Below are 16,810 nucleotides of genomic sequence, written 5' to 3'. Positions count from 1 at the left end.
AAAGAAAGCTCAGAAATGTATTGACTGTTGCAGTTCTCACTAAATTCTCATACACTTGACCATCTCAACAGTTGATCTCAAAACTTGATATGAGAAATACAATATTCTGAAAAGTTCTCAGTTTTGTAAGATAAATTGAGATAAGATCAGGACTGTGGAAGAAGTCCTTGAAAAGACCCTTTATCTCCAATAGTCTCAAGGATAAGTTCTCATAGGAGTGGGTTTTTTCCTTTCAGGACCCCATTTGCTTTGTAGTTATGACTTTACATGACTATTTCATTAGTCTCCACATGAGACTGAAAGCCTCAGGAGAACTGGTAGAGTGAATGTTTTTGCTTGCCTTGTGCCCTAAGCACTCCATAGTCTTGGTATTCAGTAAATATTTGTAGGACACTTCTGTGGGACATGGAACAAATTATTCCCATATGTGACATTTCTATAGGGAAAGAAAGGGCCCATGAAAGGTATAGAGATAAAGTACGGAGAGTAGGAGTCCTTAGACATCTGGAGAGCTTCAAAATAACGCAAAGCCAAGGGTTTTATCTAATAACAGCTGTTTTGTTGACATGAATAAACTGAATTACGAGTAGCCCAGATCCCCAGTATGGAGATCAATGGGAAGATCTTTACTTCAAACATGGTTACAATATAGGGTATTAGGAAAAGTGAAGAAAAAGGGTCAGAGGCTTTAGTTAATCTCCTTTGTGGCAAGGAATGGCTGATAGGAATGGCTGCTATCTACCACTGATGGTGACAGTGCCTTGAGTCTCATATTTTAGGGGCACCCGGGTAGCTCAGTCGGTGAAGCTTCTGCCTCCAGCTCAGGTAATGATCCCAGGATCTCCAGATCGAGCCCCACATCCGGCTCCCTGTTCAGCGAGAATCTGCTTTTCCCTCTCCATCTGCCTCTCCCCCAGATCATACTCTCTCTCTCTCTCTCTCAAATAAGTAATTAAAAATCTTTAAAAAAGAAAAAAGGAAAGAAAAGAAAAGAAAAGAAAAGAAAAGAAAAAGAAAAGTCTTATATTTTAGCTCTCAGTCCTGTGGATCCACTCCAAGCTCAGGAGCTAATAGTGCTGGCCCACTAGTGCGTCTATATTTGACCACGTGATACTGATTCGCTTATCTGTCTTCAGATAGGGAAGACAGAGTTGATTTAAAGTTTTTAACAAAAAAATTTATTTGGAAAGAAATAAAAATCAAGATACAGAAACATAGACTCAAGATTAAATGTGTATACTTTTAACTTTTGCTTTAGGTAGCACTTGGTAACATATTGGTTGAGTTCCCCTGATACTGGCTTCTCCGCATGGAAAAGGAAAACCACCCACTGGCTCTTTGCCAGGTACCTTCTTTCTTTTTCAGATTTCCCCACATTTGGACAAGACTTGTAACCTTAGTGAAGTAAAAACGAAACAAAACAAAAACCCAGATTATTGGCTGACACAAAATTGTCTTTAGATAAAGAAAGAAACAACTTCAAATTAGTAAATATATATGTACATTTCAGATGCTTAGGTGCAAACACAGCCTCTCCTCCCATAACTCTGTGAAAATTACTCCCATAACACTGTGAAATTTACTGCACAATCTCTAACAAAATAATTTTTATTTTATAGAAATGAGGGTGACTTGCATTCAAAATTGGTAGGTTTATTGGCTTTCAAATAAAGTTCTACTTTAAGCATCATCTTCTTGAAAGAATAAGTATGATCCCAGAATATTTTCAGAAGGCATGTATATCATCAAATACACATATTTTAGCCATACAACTAGGAAAAATCCTACTTGCCAACAAGATCAAGGGAAGGGAGAAGTATGACTGAGTATAATAATGTGTTGGTGGATAATTGCTGTAAATTCCCCCATACATGAACCCTCAATCTCAGAAACTAGAATACATTTAAATATTAATACAAAAGTATATTGGAGAGATATCTGATATTTCAGAATGAACTTTGTATTTCATGATGTGTCTCCTCATAATTGTAAGGAAGTTCTATAAAAAGTAGACCATATCTGGGGTGCCTGGGTGGCTCAGTGGGTTAAAAGTAGACCATATCTGATTTACTTTTTTATTACCCTGGAGCTAAATATATTGTCTTCCAATTAAGTATGTCAGATAAATAAATGATGTTGCCATAGCTTAGCAATGTCAGAATATAGAATTTTATTTAATAGATGTTTATGTGGTATACTAAAGTAATATTAAGAGAAAGATAAAATAATATTTTATCTATTTATGTATACCACATATATGTTTTAAAGATTTTTAATATAATTTTTCCTCAATTCTCAAAACAGCTATATAATATAGAAAGTGTTACTAATTCTATTTGCTGGAAAAGGGTAGAGAAAACACTTCTAAACTATTTTTATGAGGCTACCAAAACAAAGAAGGAAATTATGAGAAAAGAATATCATAAACAAATATCCCACATGAACACAAACACAAAATGCCCTTAAAAACAATTGCAATGGGGCGCCTGGGTGGCTCAGTGGGTTAAGCCGCTGCTTTCGGCTCAGGTCATGATCTCAGGGTCCTGGGATCGAGTCCCGCATCGGGCTCTCTGCTCGGCGGGGAGCCTGCTTCCCTCTCTCTCTCTCTCTCTGCCTGCCTCTCCATCTACTTGTGATTTCTCTCTGTCAAATAAATAATAAATAAAATCTTAAAAAAAAAAAACAATTGCAATATATGAAAAGCAAAATATATTCCAAAAATACTAGTTTGTTTTCACTTTTAAAAATCAGTCAATATAGGGGCACTTGGTGGTGGAGTTGGGTAAGCCTCTGACTCTTGGTTTCAATTCAGTCGTGATCTCAGGGTTCTGAGATCAAGCTCCGTGTTGGGCTCTGCCTGCATTCAGTGGCAAGTCTGCTTAGAACTCACTTTCCCGGGACGTCTGGGTGGCTCAGTTGGTTAAGCAGCTGCCTTCAGCTCAGGTCATGATCCCAGCGTCCTGGGATCGAGTCCCATATCGGGCTCCTTGCTCCACAGGGAGCCTGCTTCTCCATCTGACTCTTCCTTCCACTCTGTCTGCCTGTGCTCGCTCTCACTCGCTTTCTCTGACAAATAAATAAAATCTTTAAAAAAAAAAAAAAAAGAACTCTCTTTCCCTCTCTCTCTGCCCCTTCCCCCCATCTCTCTCTCTCTCTCTTTTTAAAATAAATAAATAAATCTTAAAAAGTCAATCAGTGTAATTCTGCACATTGACATGTTGAAAGAGAAGATCATATGTCTTAGTAGATTCAGAAAAAGCATTTGAAAAAAATTCAGTACTCCATAAAAAAATAAAGAACTGTCAGCCAATCATTAATAGAGGAATTTCTTCAATATGAAAGATGACATGTAAAAAAAAAAATCTGCAGCTGATGTCATACCTAATGGTAAAAAGCTGACCACTTGACAATTAAGATCAAAAACAATACCAGGATATTCACCCTTACCATTTCTATTTAAAATTGTTCTGGTAGGTTTAGTCAGTGTAATAATGCAGGAAGGATAAATAGAAAGTATAAAACTTTTGAAAGAAAAAGGGACACCTTGGTGGTTCAGTCAGTTGAGCTGCTGCCTTCGGCTCAGGTCATGATCCCAGAGCAGAGATCGAGTCCCGCATCAGGCTCCCTGCTCTCAGGGAGCCTGCTTCTCTCTCTTTGTCTGCCTGCTTGTGCGTGCTCTCTCTCTCTCTCTCTCTCTCTCTGTCTGTCTGTCTCTCTCTCTCTGACAAATAAATAAATAAATAAAATCTAAAAAAAAAAAAAAAACTTTTGAAAGAAAGAATAAAACTCTCTTTGTTCACATACAGCACGGTTATATACACAGAAAAATCCAAAGAAATCTACAAAACAACTATGCCACAACTAATAATTAAATTAGCAAGTCCTCAGGAAACACAGTCACATACAAAAATAACAGTATTTCTATATAATAGTAATTTTATATTTTTAAAAATATAATATTCTTTATAATAGCATCAAAAAAAACAAAAAAAAATTATGGATAAACTTCACAAAAGATATCTAAAGCCTCTACAAAAAAAAATTATGGATAAACTTCACAAAAGATATCTAAAGCCTCTGCACTAAAAACTACAAAACATGGCTAGGAAAAATGAGAAGAGATCTATAGTAAAGCTGTGACAATTGAGATACTGGTATCTCATGATACTGGTATTAGGAGGTACAAACTGACAATGGGACAGAAGAGAGGGTTGAGAAATAAAGACACACTATTATAGTCAATTTATTTTCAATAAAAGCACCAGAGCAAATCAATGTAGAAAGAAAAGACATTTTGTTAATACTCCTGGAACAAGTGGATATCCTTATGAAAAAAAAAATTAACTTCCATTCCGACCTCATAAAACTGAATTTGAAAGTTAACATTATAAAGCTTCCAGGAAAAAAAAAAAGAATATATAAAAGAATATTTCAAACACTTGAGGCATATAAAGATTTCTCACCCAGGTTTCAGAAGGTATAAAAGAAAAAATTAAAGATTTTTCTCACTAAAAATGACATTAATAAGGGCACCTGGGTGGAACAATCAGTTAAGCATCTGACTCTTGGTTTTGGCTCAGATCATGATCTCTGATTGTGATCTCAGGGTGGTGAGATCCAACCCATTTCAGAATCTATGCTCAGTACAGAGTCTTCCTGAGATTCTCTTTCCCTCTTCCTCTGCCCCACCCCACTGTGCTCACTCTCATTCTCTCTCTCTCTCTCTGTAAAATAAATAAATAAATCTTTAAAATGACATTAATAGAATAAGCAAGCCACAGATAGAAGAAAATATTCACAAAGTATATACCAAGCAAAGGACCTACATCCTATATAAAGAATTCCTCCAACTCAATGATAAAATGACAGCTAGACCAATTAACACTGGGCAAATGATTTGAACAGATACTTCACAAAAGATCTACAAATGGCCAAGAAGTACATGAAATAATGCTTAACATAGTGAACTCCTAGGAAAACACCACAAACCCGCAATGAGATACTACTATAATAACAAAAGATAAAAAGATGTTGGCCAGATGGTTAACAACCAGAACTCTCAGATATTACTGGTGAGCATGGAAAAAGCTACAACATTCTTTTTATTTATTTTTATTTTTTTAAAAGATTTTATTTATTTATTTGACAGAGAGAGATCACAAACAGGCAGAGAGACAGGCAGAGAGAGAGGAGGAAGCAGGCTCCCTGCTGAGCAGAGAGCCCGATGCGGGGCTCCATTCCAGGACCCTGACATCATGACCTGAGCCGAAGGCAGCGGCTTAACCCACTGGGCCACCCAGGCGCCCCTACAACATTCTTTTTAAATGCTTGTCAATTTCTTAGTAAAGTTAAACACAACATACCCTATGACCACCAGTTCTACTCTTCAGTATTTACCCAAGAGAAAGGAAAACATACATCCACACAAAGACTTGTATGTGAATATTCATAGTGACTTTATTTATAATAGCCCCAAACTAGAAACAACCCAAATATCCAAAAACAGGAAAAGAATTAAACAAATTGTCATATATTTATATGATACACGGGCAAAAATAAGCAGAAATGAATGATTACTGATACATGCAACGGTACAAATTAACAGCACACACAGCATGCTGAACAAAAGAAACCAGATCCATGAGCACATGCAGGTGATGCTCTTGATAGGAAGTTCTGGAACAGACAAAACAAATCTGTGGAGAACAAAATCAGAATGATGCTTGTGGCCGGCGACAGGAGAGAGGCAGGACTGACAGTAACGGAGCAAGAATAGAAATATTCTGTATCTTGGTAACAGTGCGAGTTATATGAATATGTGCATTTGCGAAAACACAGAACTAAAACACTTATGAGCTGTGCATTTCACTATATGGAGACGATACCCCAATAAAATAATTTAAAGTTGAGAGGGTAATTAGATGATTTTATTTTGATGAAGTAAAAATTAAACTTGAAAACAAATAAAGCAATAAAATAGGGCAACTTCGTTCCACTCTTCCCCTCCAGGAGTATAAGCTCCAGGCTGTGGAGGAGACGGAAGGCACAAATCTGTTTTCATTTGCATCAACTAGAATCACAGCGTGCTTCTAGTTTTAAAGATACATATTTTCCAGGCAATGTGCTCGTGATGTCAATAGTTACCCCCCTCCCATTTGGCCCATAAACGAAAGCTATCCTCATCATCCAAAACCTGCAGAAGATAGGGGATCAGTTCCAACTCTAGCTGTGTTAGTAGAACTATGTATTTCTGTCTCCAGCAGGATGCCTTCCAGGGAGAATGTCAAGGGGAAGTCGGAAATTATACGATTTTTACCTTCCATGCTGACTTTAGAACCTAATTAGGGTAAGCTATGGTTTCACAGTAATTGTTCCTATGTAAGTTGATAAGTATTATATGCTAGATTCAAAGGCATAAATGAATTCCTATCAGATGATTCTTAGTCTTCTGGTTATAATTAAATGTACTGATTGTACTTGAAGTACATTAAAATTCTCCCTAATCCTTTCTCTTCCCTCCCCCTACCAAAAATCATGAACTATTTATAAAACTTCCAGAGTCTCTTCATTTGGTTTTACTTATCTGAACCCATAAGCCATGCATGGTAAATTTCAGACCTATAATTTGTGGTTTCCTGCTTCCAAGATTACTCCAGAGCATGTGACTGTTTTTCTAGTTAAATATTTACACATATTCACGGGGTACACAGGCAGTTCATATCTGACATGATTTAACAGCATCTACATCTGTTTCTCATCATCACATGACTGGAAAATGTGCCTACTAAACAAGTTTTTAATATAGTTGTCCAAAACATTGTTTCTGCTCTGATCTTGAGACATTTCTATGTAAAGAAAACAAGATAAGATGGTTCTTCTCAGGCTCCATTTCCTTCTCAATTCCCTTCTTCTGGTTTCAGAACCCTCTCCTGCTATCAATCATGACTTTCCAAGCCTCACCAAAATACAGGTCATGTCTTATTTTTATCCCTGTGTGAGAAACACAACATAAATGGAGATATGAAGGGAAAATAACTTATTTAAAAAAATTTTTAAAGCCACCGAATGCAACAATTGGCTTTGGGTGTGGTACTCCAAGGTTAGCAAGATTGTATTTGAATGAAGTCCCTACTGACATTAAAAAACTTGAAGTTGGTTTCATGTTCCCAATGCACAACTTCAAGCATGGTCTTTCCAAATACAAAACAAAATGAAGAAGGAGGAGGAGGAGGAGGACAAGAGGAGGAGGAGAGGGAGAGGAAGAAGAAAAGAAAGTTCTTGGCTTTCAGGAGGTAATAATTTCTAAGTCCCCAAAATTTTAAAATCACAACACAAATCTGTTCTAATTTGTCCCATCTGTTTAATAAAGCAAATTGTATTTTGAATTCATATATTTTCCCAAAAATATAAAGCATAGTTAAATTATTAGAGTATTCTCCTCAGAACAGTAATTTAGAATAAATTAATCTTGTATAAATGTCATTCTGCTGTTTTGGGTTTTAATCCACAAATCTGTTTTCTCATTTCTATTCATATATTGTTATCAGAAAACAATAACAACAAAAACTCCTGAGTGAATTAAAAATCCTAGAAGCCAATCATAGTTCATATGTATTAAAGAAGCTAAAATAAAAGGATTGTCTTCAATTCTTTTGAGACCCATTTTTCCAATTTGTGTCTAATTCAAGACCTTCATTTTTTTTTCTTTTCTCCACCCTGATTATATTTTGCTACTTCACAGCTCATTACACTCTGGAAAGAAAGAGATTGGATAACATAAAACAAGATGAAACTAAAATGAGTGCAATTGGCCTCAACAGCCCTAAGGAAAAGCTTTATTTTAAAGAAGCCTAGAAAGCTTGGCTCTGATAAAGCTTTTGATGCATCTAAGAATTTAAATAATCTTCAATAATTCCTGACGCACTGATTTTAAAAAGTAAGAATAGATTTTTAGACATACTTTGTAGACATTCTGTTTTATGAAATAACATGAGAAGTTGCTCAAATCCAGCTATCACACAGTATACTCAGAGAAATCCTTCCTAGGGTACTGTATATTTTTTCAAACAAGGTATACACACACACACACACACCATGCACACACATGAATAAGTGCTAATTTTGGTTTGCTGTTCTGATACTTCAAATACCTATGCTAGTTTTAGAAGGAAGGAAGTAATTACAATATGTGGATAAAGACACCGTGCAGATGGGATGGAAAAATGTTTTCCTCATGAACTGTCTTTATGTTGTAGATAATATATACATTTAAATTTCTTTCTCAGTTTCTAGAGAGGCAAAACATAATGAGCATCCAAAAAAACCCAAAGAACCTTATAAAACCTTTCAGAAAGCCAAGGACTGAATAGTTCCCAAACTTTCTATGATGACAGCAGAACCTGGATACCAAAACCTGACATGGTTATTATAAGAAAATTGTAGACCAGCATTTTTCATGAACATAGATGTAAAAGTTCGTAGCAAAATCTTGGCAAACTGAATCCCAGAATATATAGAAAGGATATTATATCCTAACCATAGGGAGTTGATCCCAGAGGGAACATTTGGAAAATCAATCATTATAAAGCATCATATTAACAGAATAAAGAGAGAAAACCATATGATCATTTCAATAGATGCAGAAAATGTATATGCCAAAATTCAAAACCCACTTGTGATTTAAAACACAAAAGACCTCCAAGCATGCAAGTTATAGAAGGGAACTTCATCTCATAAAAGGCCATCTATGAAAAATACTTAGAGTTAATATCATATTTGTGGTAAAATACTAAGTACTTCCCTATCATTAGGAACAAAGCAAAAGATAGACCATCTCACTACAGTGATAGTGCAATAAAGAAGAAAACAAAATAAAAGACTTAAAGACTTAGAAAGGAAAAGATGTAACTGCCTTCTAAAGAAAATCTTAAAGAAAATCTAAATATTTTTTAGAAAATATTAAGCAATCCATGTAGAAAATCCTAATAAATCTTCTTTAAAAAAAAATCTTAGAAGTAATCAGTAAATTTAGCATGCTCACAGCATAAAAGATTAAACTAAGAAATTCTATTGTATTTCTATCTAGTAGCAAAAAATTGAGAAATAACATTTTAAAAACAGTCCCCGGGGCACCTGAGTGGGTCAGTGGGTTAAAGCCTCTGCCTTTGGCTCAGGTCATGATCCGGGGTCCTGGGATCAAACCCCGCATCGGGCTCTCTGCTCAGCAAGGAGCCTGTTTCCCCCTCTCTCTCTGCCTGCCTCGCTGCCTATTTGTGATCTCTGCCTGTCAAATAAATAAAATAAAATCTTAAAAAATATATATATATATATATTTTTTTTGAGATATATATATATATATATATATATATATATATATATATACAGTCCCCTTTACAATATCATCAAAAAATAATTAGGGATAATTTTAACAAAAGCCTGTAAGATCTCTAAACTGAAAACTACTATGAGTTGCTGAGAGAAGATCATAGACTATGATTATGGATAAGAAGACTTAATACTTACTATTCAGATGTCAATTCTCCCCAGACTGGCTGGTATGGTCAATTCATAGCAAGCTATTTCTGTAGAAACTGACAAGCCGATTCTAAAATTTTTGTGGAAATGCAAAGGGCCTATGTTAAAAAAAAAAAAAAAAGTTTGAAAAAGAAAAGAAAGGTAGAGGATTCATAGTACTTCTTAATTTCAAAACTTACTATAAAGCTAGAGAATCCAGACAGTGTGTCATTGGTGCAAGAAAAGATAAATAGATCACTGATATGAAATAGAGAATCCAGAATAAACTCGTGCATCAATGAATTTATTTTCAACAAAGAAACCAAAGTAATTCAAAGGAAAATGAAAGTGTTTTTTTCTTTTTCCTTTTTTCCCTCAAACAGATCTGGGAATTTGGATACTTATATGAGAAAAAGTAAATATCAACTTCTACTCATTCTATAAGCAAGACTTAATTTGAAATGCCTTAGACATCCAAAGTAACAGCTATGACAGTAATGTTTCCAGATGAAAACATAGAATCATCCTTCACAGCCTCAGAGTAAGCAAAGATTACTTAGATGTGACACAAACAGCACAAAATATAAAATAATCTGATAAACTAGATGAAATTTTAAAAACTGTTCATCAAGACTTCTTAAAATAAAAAAGCAATTGATAGGCCAGGAGAAAATATTCATAATGAATATATGTAGCAAAAAGATTGCATCCAGAATATATAAAAAGTCTAACAAATAAATAGCCAAAAAAAGGTGAAAAAGCCAATTAAAAATAAAAAATAAAGCTTGAACAAAACCTTCACCAAGAAAAAATAGTATAAATAACTAATAAGCACATGAGAATGTGTTCAACATTTCACAAGGAAACACAAATTTTACTTTTAAAACTAAAATCAAAAGAACTAACAACACTGAATATTGGAGAATATATCGCTCAATGATAACACTCAGTATTGCTACTGGATTTTAAGAAAAGACAGACACTTTGGAAAATGTTTTACTACACCTACCTTACCAATTCCACTCTAAGTAATTACTCAAAAAGAAAAACTAAATGTCCTCAAAGCTGTTCACTGAAACTTAACTATAATAACAAAAATCTGGAAAAACTCAAATATTCATCAAGAAAATTATGGTTAAACACATTATCATATATCCAAACAATGTAATTATATTCAGCAACAAAAAAGGATGAAGTGCTGACACGCAAAACAACATGAAGCATCTTAGGAACACATAAGAGTACCTGCTATATGATTCCATCTCTACGAAGTTCAAGATCAGAGGAAAACTAATCTATAGGGATAAAAAATCAGAGCAGTGGTTGCCTATAGTGGATGGAAATTTACAGGAAGGAGGCTCAGGAAACATCTGGAATATTAGAAAAGTTCTACTTCTGAGTGGAATGGTCGTTATATGGGTATATCCATTCCTAAAATCTAAAATTGTACACTTAATAAGGAACTACTCAAAAAACCAACAGTGTAGAGACATGTCCAGGGGGTACTTTAGCCAATCCGAAAAGCCAATCTACCAAAACTAGAACAATTTAAACAACAAAATAAATAACATAGTATTGAATTCTAACCAAAGATATAAAGAGTATCCATGAGTATATAAAGAGTATCCATTTATATCCTTGCTGATATAAATAAAAGACTGAATAATAAATAAAGAAGAGACAAGTCCTTATGACAGAAAAATTCCCAATAATATGCATAGATACTTTCCCCTCCAGGAAGTGAAACAATTAGTTTCCAAGGAAGTGAGTATGAAAAAAGAAAAGTAGTAACTCCTGATCTGGTCCGTCACCCTCACTGTGCATATGAAAACTCAAATTCATGTGTAATGAGTCAGAATTAAATGGAAAATAAATGACTTTCCCAAAATTGATTCCTTTCAAAAATTCAATACTCTTCCCAATAGCATATAAATCAGAGGTTATTTAACTATCTACAACCTGAAAGGGCCAGTTTATCTTTTTAATTCTAACCCATCCTAGAAGATACTTCTATAAAACACAAAATTAATTACCAGAAAAATAAAATTTTATAAAGACACACAGACTACAAAAACTCAAATTTATACTACTAGATGTAATAGACACAAAATTCTTTTTTTTAATTTTTTTAAAAAATTTTATTTATTTGACAGACAGAGATCACAAGTAGGCAGAGAGAGAGGAGGAAACAGGGCCCCTGCTGAGCAGAGAGCCTGACGTGGGGCTCAATCCCAGCACCCTGGGATCATGACCTGAACTGAAGATAGATGCTTTAACCCACTGAGCCACCCAGGTTCCCCTAGACACAAAATTCTTATACTGAATTGGTACAAAGTTTCTAAAGTTACTCTCAATTTCCAAATTTATTTCATTGTGGACCAGTAAGTTTGTGAACTAGCACTGATCTATAGACCACATTTTGATTAGTAATTATAAAGTTAGCAAAGTAACAGAAATAAGAATTCGTTCATTTATTCATTCAATAAATTCATGTCAAATTCTTACTGTGCATTGAGCATTGCTACAGGCAATAAGGAATTGATGTGAATATGATCTACAACCTCCCTGATCTCTTAAAGTTTATAATCTAGTGAAAAAACAAAGATAAAAAATAAAAAGCCTAATAATTAAATCATCTGGGGGAGATTTCAGAAAATAGTATCAGAGACAAAGGGATAGAAAAATGTGATAGTATCTGGGTGGCTCTTTTGGATTAAGGATCAGAGAAAACTTCTCTAAAGAGCTGACATCTAACTAACACCTAAATGACTAAAAAATCTGTCATGTGAAGTCCAAGAGGAAGAGTTCCACAGGTAGAGAGAACAGGTAGCCCAAACCCCTCATAAGTACATGTATTTCCTGTCAACATACAATAACAGATACGGAATTTATCCTCTTTCCTGGGGGAAAAAAAAAAAACCTACAAAAATGCATAAACTACAGAAATAATGGCTCTCCTGGCATTAGAAGTCAAGAAATGCAGAATAGTGATCCCTGAGAGATAGGAAACAAATAAAGTAAGTCTCAACATCACTTGATCACTTGAGTTTAGTACGTTGAGAAAGCTTTCAGTCCCCAAAGAAGTGTTGGGGACCCTAGGCAGAATGTAAACATCTTTCTGGATTTTCTCAACTCAGAAAGTTGAGAACTCAAAGTTGAGAAACCTCAGAAAGACCTCTTTGCTGGGGACACCAAAGAAATCAGAGTTCACAGGACAGAGGAACAGAAAAAAGAGCTATATAGAAAAAGACTTCCAGATATTTGCTGAGGATCTCCTTTAAGTACTCACAAGGAGTAAAAGCTAGTAAGCCAACAAGGAGATAAAATAAAATAAAATAAAAACTCAACTAATCACAAAGAAGACAGAATAAGAGAAAAAGGAACAAAAAGTCAACATGACAAATAGAAAGTAAATAGCAGTATGGTAGGTAAATGCTCTGACACTTCAATAAAAGAGATTGTCAAATTGAATATAAAAAAGCAATATCCAACTATGTGTCATACAAGAAATGCATCAAAAATAAGTACACAAATATGCTGAGATAGAATAGAAAAAGATAAGCCAAAGCAAAATCAAAAGAAAGCTATATTAATATCAGAAAAATTAAAGTTAGGTCAAAGTGTATTAGCTGGATACAGAGCAGCCTTTCATAAAGGGGTCAGTTCATCAAGAAAATCTAAAGAGGGAGGAGCAAGATGGCAGAGGAGTAGGAGACCTAAATATCATCAGGTCCTAGGAGTTCAGCTAGGTAGTTATCAAGCCATTCTGAATACCTGCAAACTAAGCAGGAGATAGAAGAGAAGAGCAGAAATTCTAGGAATACAAATTGACCACTTTCCAGAAGGTAGGACATGTGGAGAAGTGAATCCAAGGTGATTTACAGGAAGAGAGGCCATGGAGGGAGGGGCTATATCCCACGGAGTGGTACAGCAGTGGAGCACAAAATGGAAGTTTTAGAAGTCTGCTGCACTAAGGGACATCACTCCAGAGGCTCAGCGAGGGGAGGACCCCTCACAGAGACAGTGTGGTCTCGGGACCCATGGGGTCACAAAAAGACCAGGGGAGTCTGAGTGCAGCAGGTCTCCCAGGTATCAGATCAGGAAAACTAACTGCAGAGACAGAGCAAAGAAGGGGGATTTCAGCTTGAGTTTACCTTAAACTGTGATCTGTGGCACAGTTTAGCCACTGCTCTTCGAGCAGGGACCCCACAAGTGGCAGAACTGGGGAGACTCCCCTTCCTCCTCAAGGAAGAGCAGTGTGGGAGTGTGATGCAGGAATCTGCTGGGTTTGGAGACTCCAAATGGGACCATGTACCTAGAGATAGAAATGTTCAGTCAAGGCCAGGTGAGCATGGAGTGTGTGACCAAAGACCAGGGAGACAGGCGTGATTGATGGCACTTCTCTTAAGGTACACTGAGGAGTGGGGCCCTGAGCTCTCTGCTTCTATGGTCCTGGAGACTGGGAGACCACCATTTTCATTCCCGTCTTCCAAAGTGGTACAGAAAGCATTTAGGGAACAAAAGCTACCAAGAGCAAACCCAAGCAGATTACTTAATATGGCCACTGGCAAGGGTGACGCAATTCTACCCCGGGCAAAGACATTTGAGAATCATTGCAACAGGCCCCTCCCCCAGAAGATCAGCAAGATATCCAGCCAACGCCAAATTCATCGATCAATGAGAACTGAGGAATTCCAGAGCTGGGGAAAGCAACACAGAATCCATGGCTTTTTTCCCCATGATCCTTTAACTTATCAAAGTTAATTTTTTATTTTATTTTTTCTTATTCTGTTTTTTTTTTAATTTTTCCTCTTTCTTACTTTAATGTTTTTTGACTATTTTATCTTATCAATACGTCTTTAAAAATCCTTTTAAATTTTCATTGTTATAGTCATGTTTTATGTGTTCATTGCATTTAACCTTATTGTGTGTGTGCGTGTGTGTGTGTGTGTGTGTGTGTGTGTGTGTATGGGGTTTTTTCCTCCTTTAAAATTTTGGGGTAAAATTTCTTCTAATAGGTCAAAATATACACTAAATCTAGCACATGGCTTTTTTTCTAGTCTCCAGCTTGACACATTCTTTCCTCTTTTTTTTTTCTTTTTTCAACCAACTTACCTTATCAATTCCTTTTCTAGAACCTTTTTTAATTTTCATCTTTACAGTCATATCCCATCCCATCATCATGTTTACCCTTATTTTTGTCTATATGTAAGTTTTCCTTTCTTTAAAATTTTGGGAGGTAGTTTCTTCTAACAGAGCAAATCAAGTGTGTGGCTCTGTTCTATTCACCAGTCTAATATAGAGATTTTTTTTTTCTCCCTTTCTCCTTCCTCCAGTTTCAGGTCTCTTCTGATTTTGTTAGTGTATATTTTTCTAGGGTCATTGCTACCTTTTTAGTATTTTGTTATCTCATTCATGTATTATTATCTGGATAAAATGACAAGGTGGAAAAGCTCACCACAAACACACACACACACACACACGAGGCAGTACCAATGGCTAGAGACCTAATCAATATAGACATTAGTAATATGTCAGAACTAGAGTTCAGAATGATGATTATCAAGGTGCTTGCTGAACTCAAAAAAAACCATGGAAGATATAGAGAATCCTTTTCTGGAGAAATAAAAGAACTAAAATCTAACCAAGTTGAAACAACAACAAAAAAAGCTATTAATGAGGTGCAATAAAAAATGGAGGCTCTTGAGGGACCTGGGTGGCTCAGTGGATTAAGGCCTCTGCCTTCGTCTTGGGTCGTGATCCCAGGGTCCTGGGATCGAACCCCACATCAGGCTCTCTGCTCGGCAGGGAGCCTGCTTCCCTTCCTCTCTCTCTGCCTGACTCTCTGCCTACTTGTGATCTCTGCCTGTCAAATAAATAAATAAACTCTTTTAAAAAATTGAGGCTCTTACTTCTAGGATAAATGAAGCAGAAGAGAGAATTAGTGATAAAGAAGACCAAATGAGAGATGCCTGGGTGGCTCAGTAGGTTTAGCAGCTGTCTTCGGCTCAGGTCATGATCCCAGTGTCATTGGATCAAGTCCCACATCGGGCTCCTTGCTCACCAGGGAGCCTGCTTCTCCCTCTGCCTCTGCTTGCTACTCTGCTTGCCTATGCACTCTCGTTCTCTCTCTCTCTCTGACAAATAAATAAAAATAAAATCTTAAAAGAAGAAGAAGAAGACCAAATGATGGAGAATAAAGAAGTGACCAAAAGAGAGATAAACAAGGGGACTACCGGGGGAGAATCTGAAAGGTAAGTGATATCAGAAGACAAAACAATATTAGAATAAATTGGGATCCCAGAAGAAGAAGAAAGAGAGAGAGGGGAAGAAGGTATACTGGAGTAAATTATAGCAGACAATTTCCCTAATTTGCCAAAAGGAACAAGCATCAAAATCCAGGAGGCATAGAGAACCCCTCCTCAAAATCAATAAAAACAGGGCCATACTCCATCATCTAATAGTAAAACTTATGAGTCTCAGCAACAAAAAGAAAATCCTGAAAGCAGCTCGGGAAAAGAGGTTTGTAACATAAAATGGTAGAAATATTAGATTGGCAGCAGACCTATCCACAGAGACCTGGCAGGCAAGAAAGGACTTTCATGACATATTCAGAGCACTAAATGAAAAAAATATGCAGCCAAGAATTCTTTATCCAGCTAGACTGTCATTAAAAATAGAAGGAGAGATAAAAAGCATCTGGGACAAACAAAAACTAAAAGAATTTATAAACATCAAAACAACCCTACAGGAAATATTGAAAGAAGTGCTCTAAGCAAAGAGAGACCCTAAAAGTAACATACTGGAAAGTAACAGTCACCTTACAGGCAATATAGTGGCACTAAATTCATATCTTTCAATAGTTATCCTGACTGTAAATGAGCTAAATGCCCCAATTAAAAGACATGGGGTATCAAAATGGGTAAAAAAACAAAAAACAAAAAACAAGACCCATCAATATGCTGTCTATAAGAAACTAATTTTAGACCCAAAGATACCCCCAGGTTTAAAGTGAGGGGTTGGAAAAAAATTTACCATGCTAACAGACATAAAAAGAAAGATGGGGTAGTAATCCTTATATCAGATAAATTAGATTTCAAGCAAAGACTATAATAAGAGATGAGCAAGGACACTATATTATACTTAAGGGCCTGTCCAACAAGAAAATCTAACAATTTTAAACATCTATGCCCCCCAAATCAGAGTTACCAATTATACAAACCAATTAATAACAAAATCAAAGAAACTCATCAACAATAATACAATAATAGTAGGGAACTTTAACACCCCCTTCACT

At 35.8% G+C, this 16,810-nt stretch overlaps 1 protein-coding gene across 11 annotated transcripts in view; it reads right to left on the bottom strand.

Moving 5' to 3' along the window:
• Positions 1–16,810, bottom strand: part of IPCEF1 (interaction protein for cytohesin exchange factors 1) — a 189,420-nt gene that overhangs the window by 152,888 nt on the left and 19,722 nt on the right. For 4 of the 11 annotated variants that reach the window (XM_082731400.1, XM_082731405.1, XM_082731394.1 and 1 more), the window contains exon 2: positions 13,668–13,828. The exons of the other annotated variants lie outside the window; for them this stretch is intronic. The gene's annotated coding sequence lies outside the window, so the exon portion shown is untranslated. The remainder of the gene's footprint in view (positions 1–13,667; positions 13,829–16,810) is intronic. 11 annotated transcript variants of the gene reach the window in all.

The sequence above is a fragment of the Mustela nivalis genome (genome assembly GCF_964662115.1).
Source record: "Mustela nivalis genome assembly, chromosome: 5".
Classification (NCBI taxonomy): domain Eukaryota; kingdom Metazoa; phylum Chordata; class Mammalia; order Carnivora; family Mustelidae; genus Mustela; species Mustela nivalis.
This window is presented reverse-complemented; position numbering and strand designations above follow the sequence as displayed.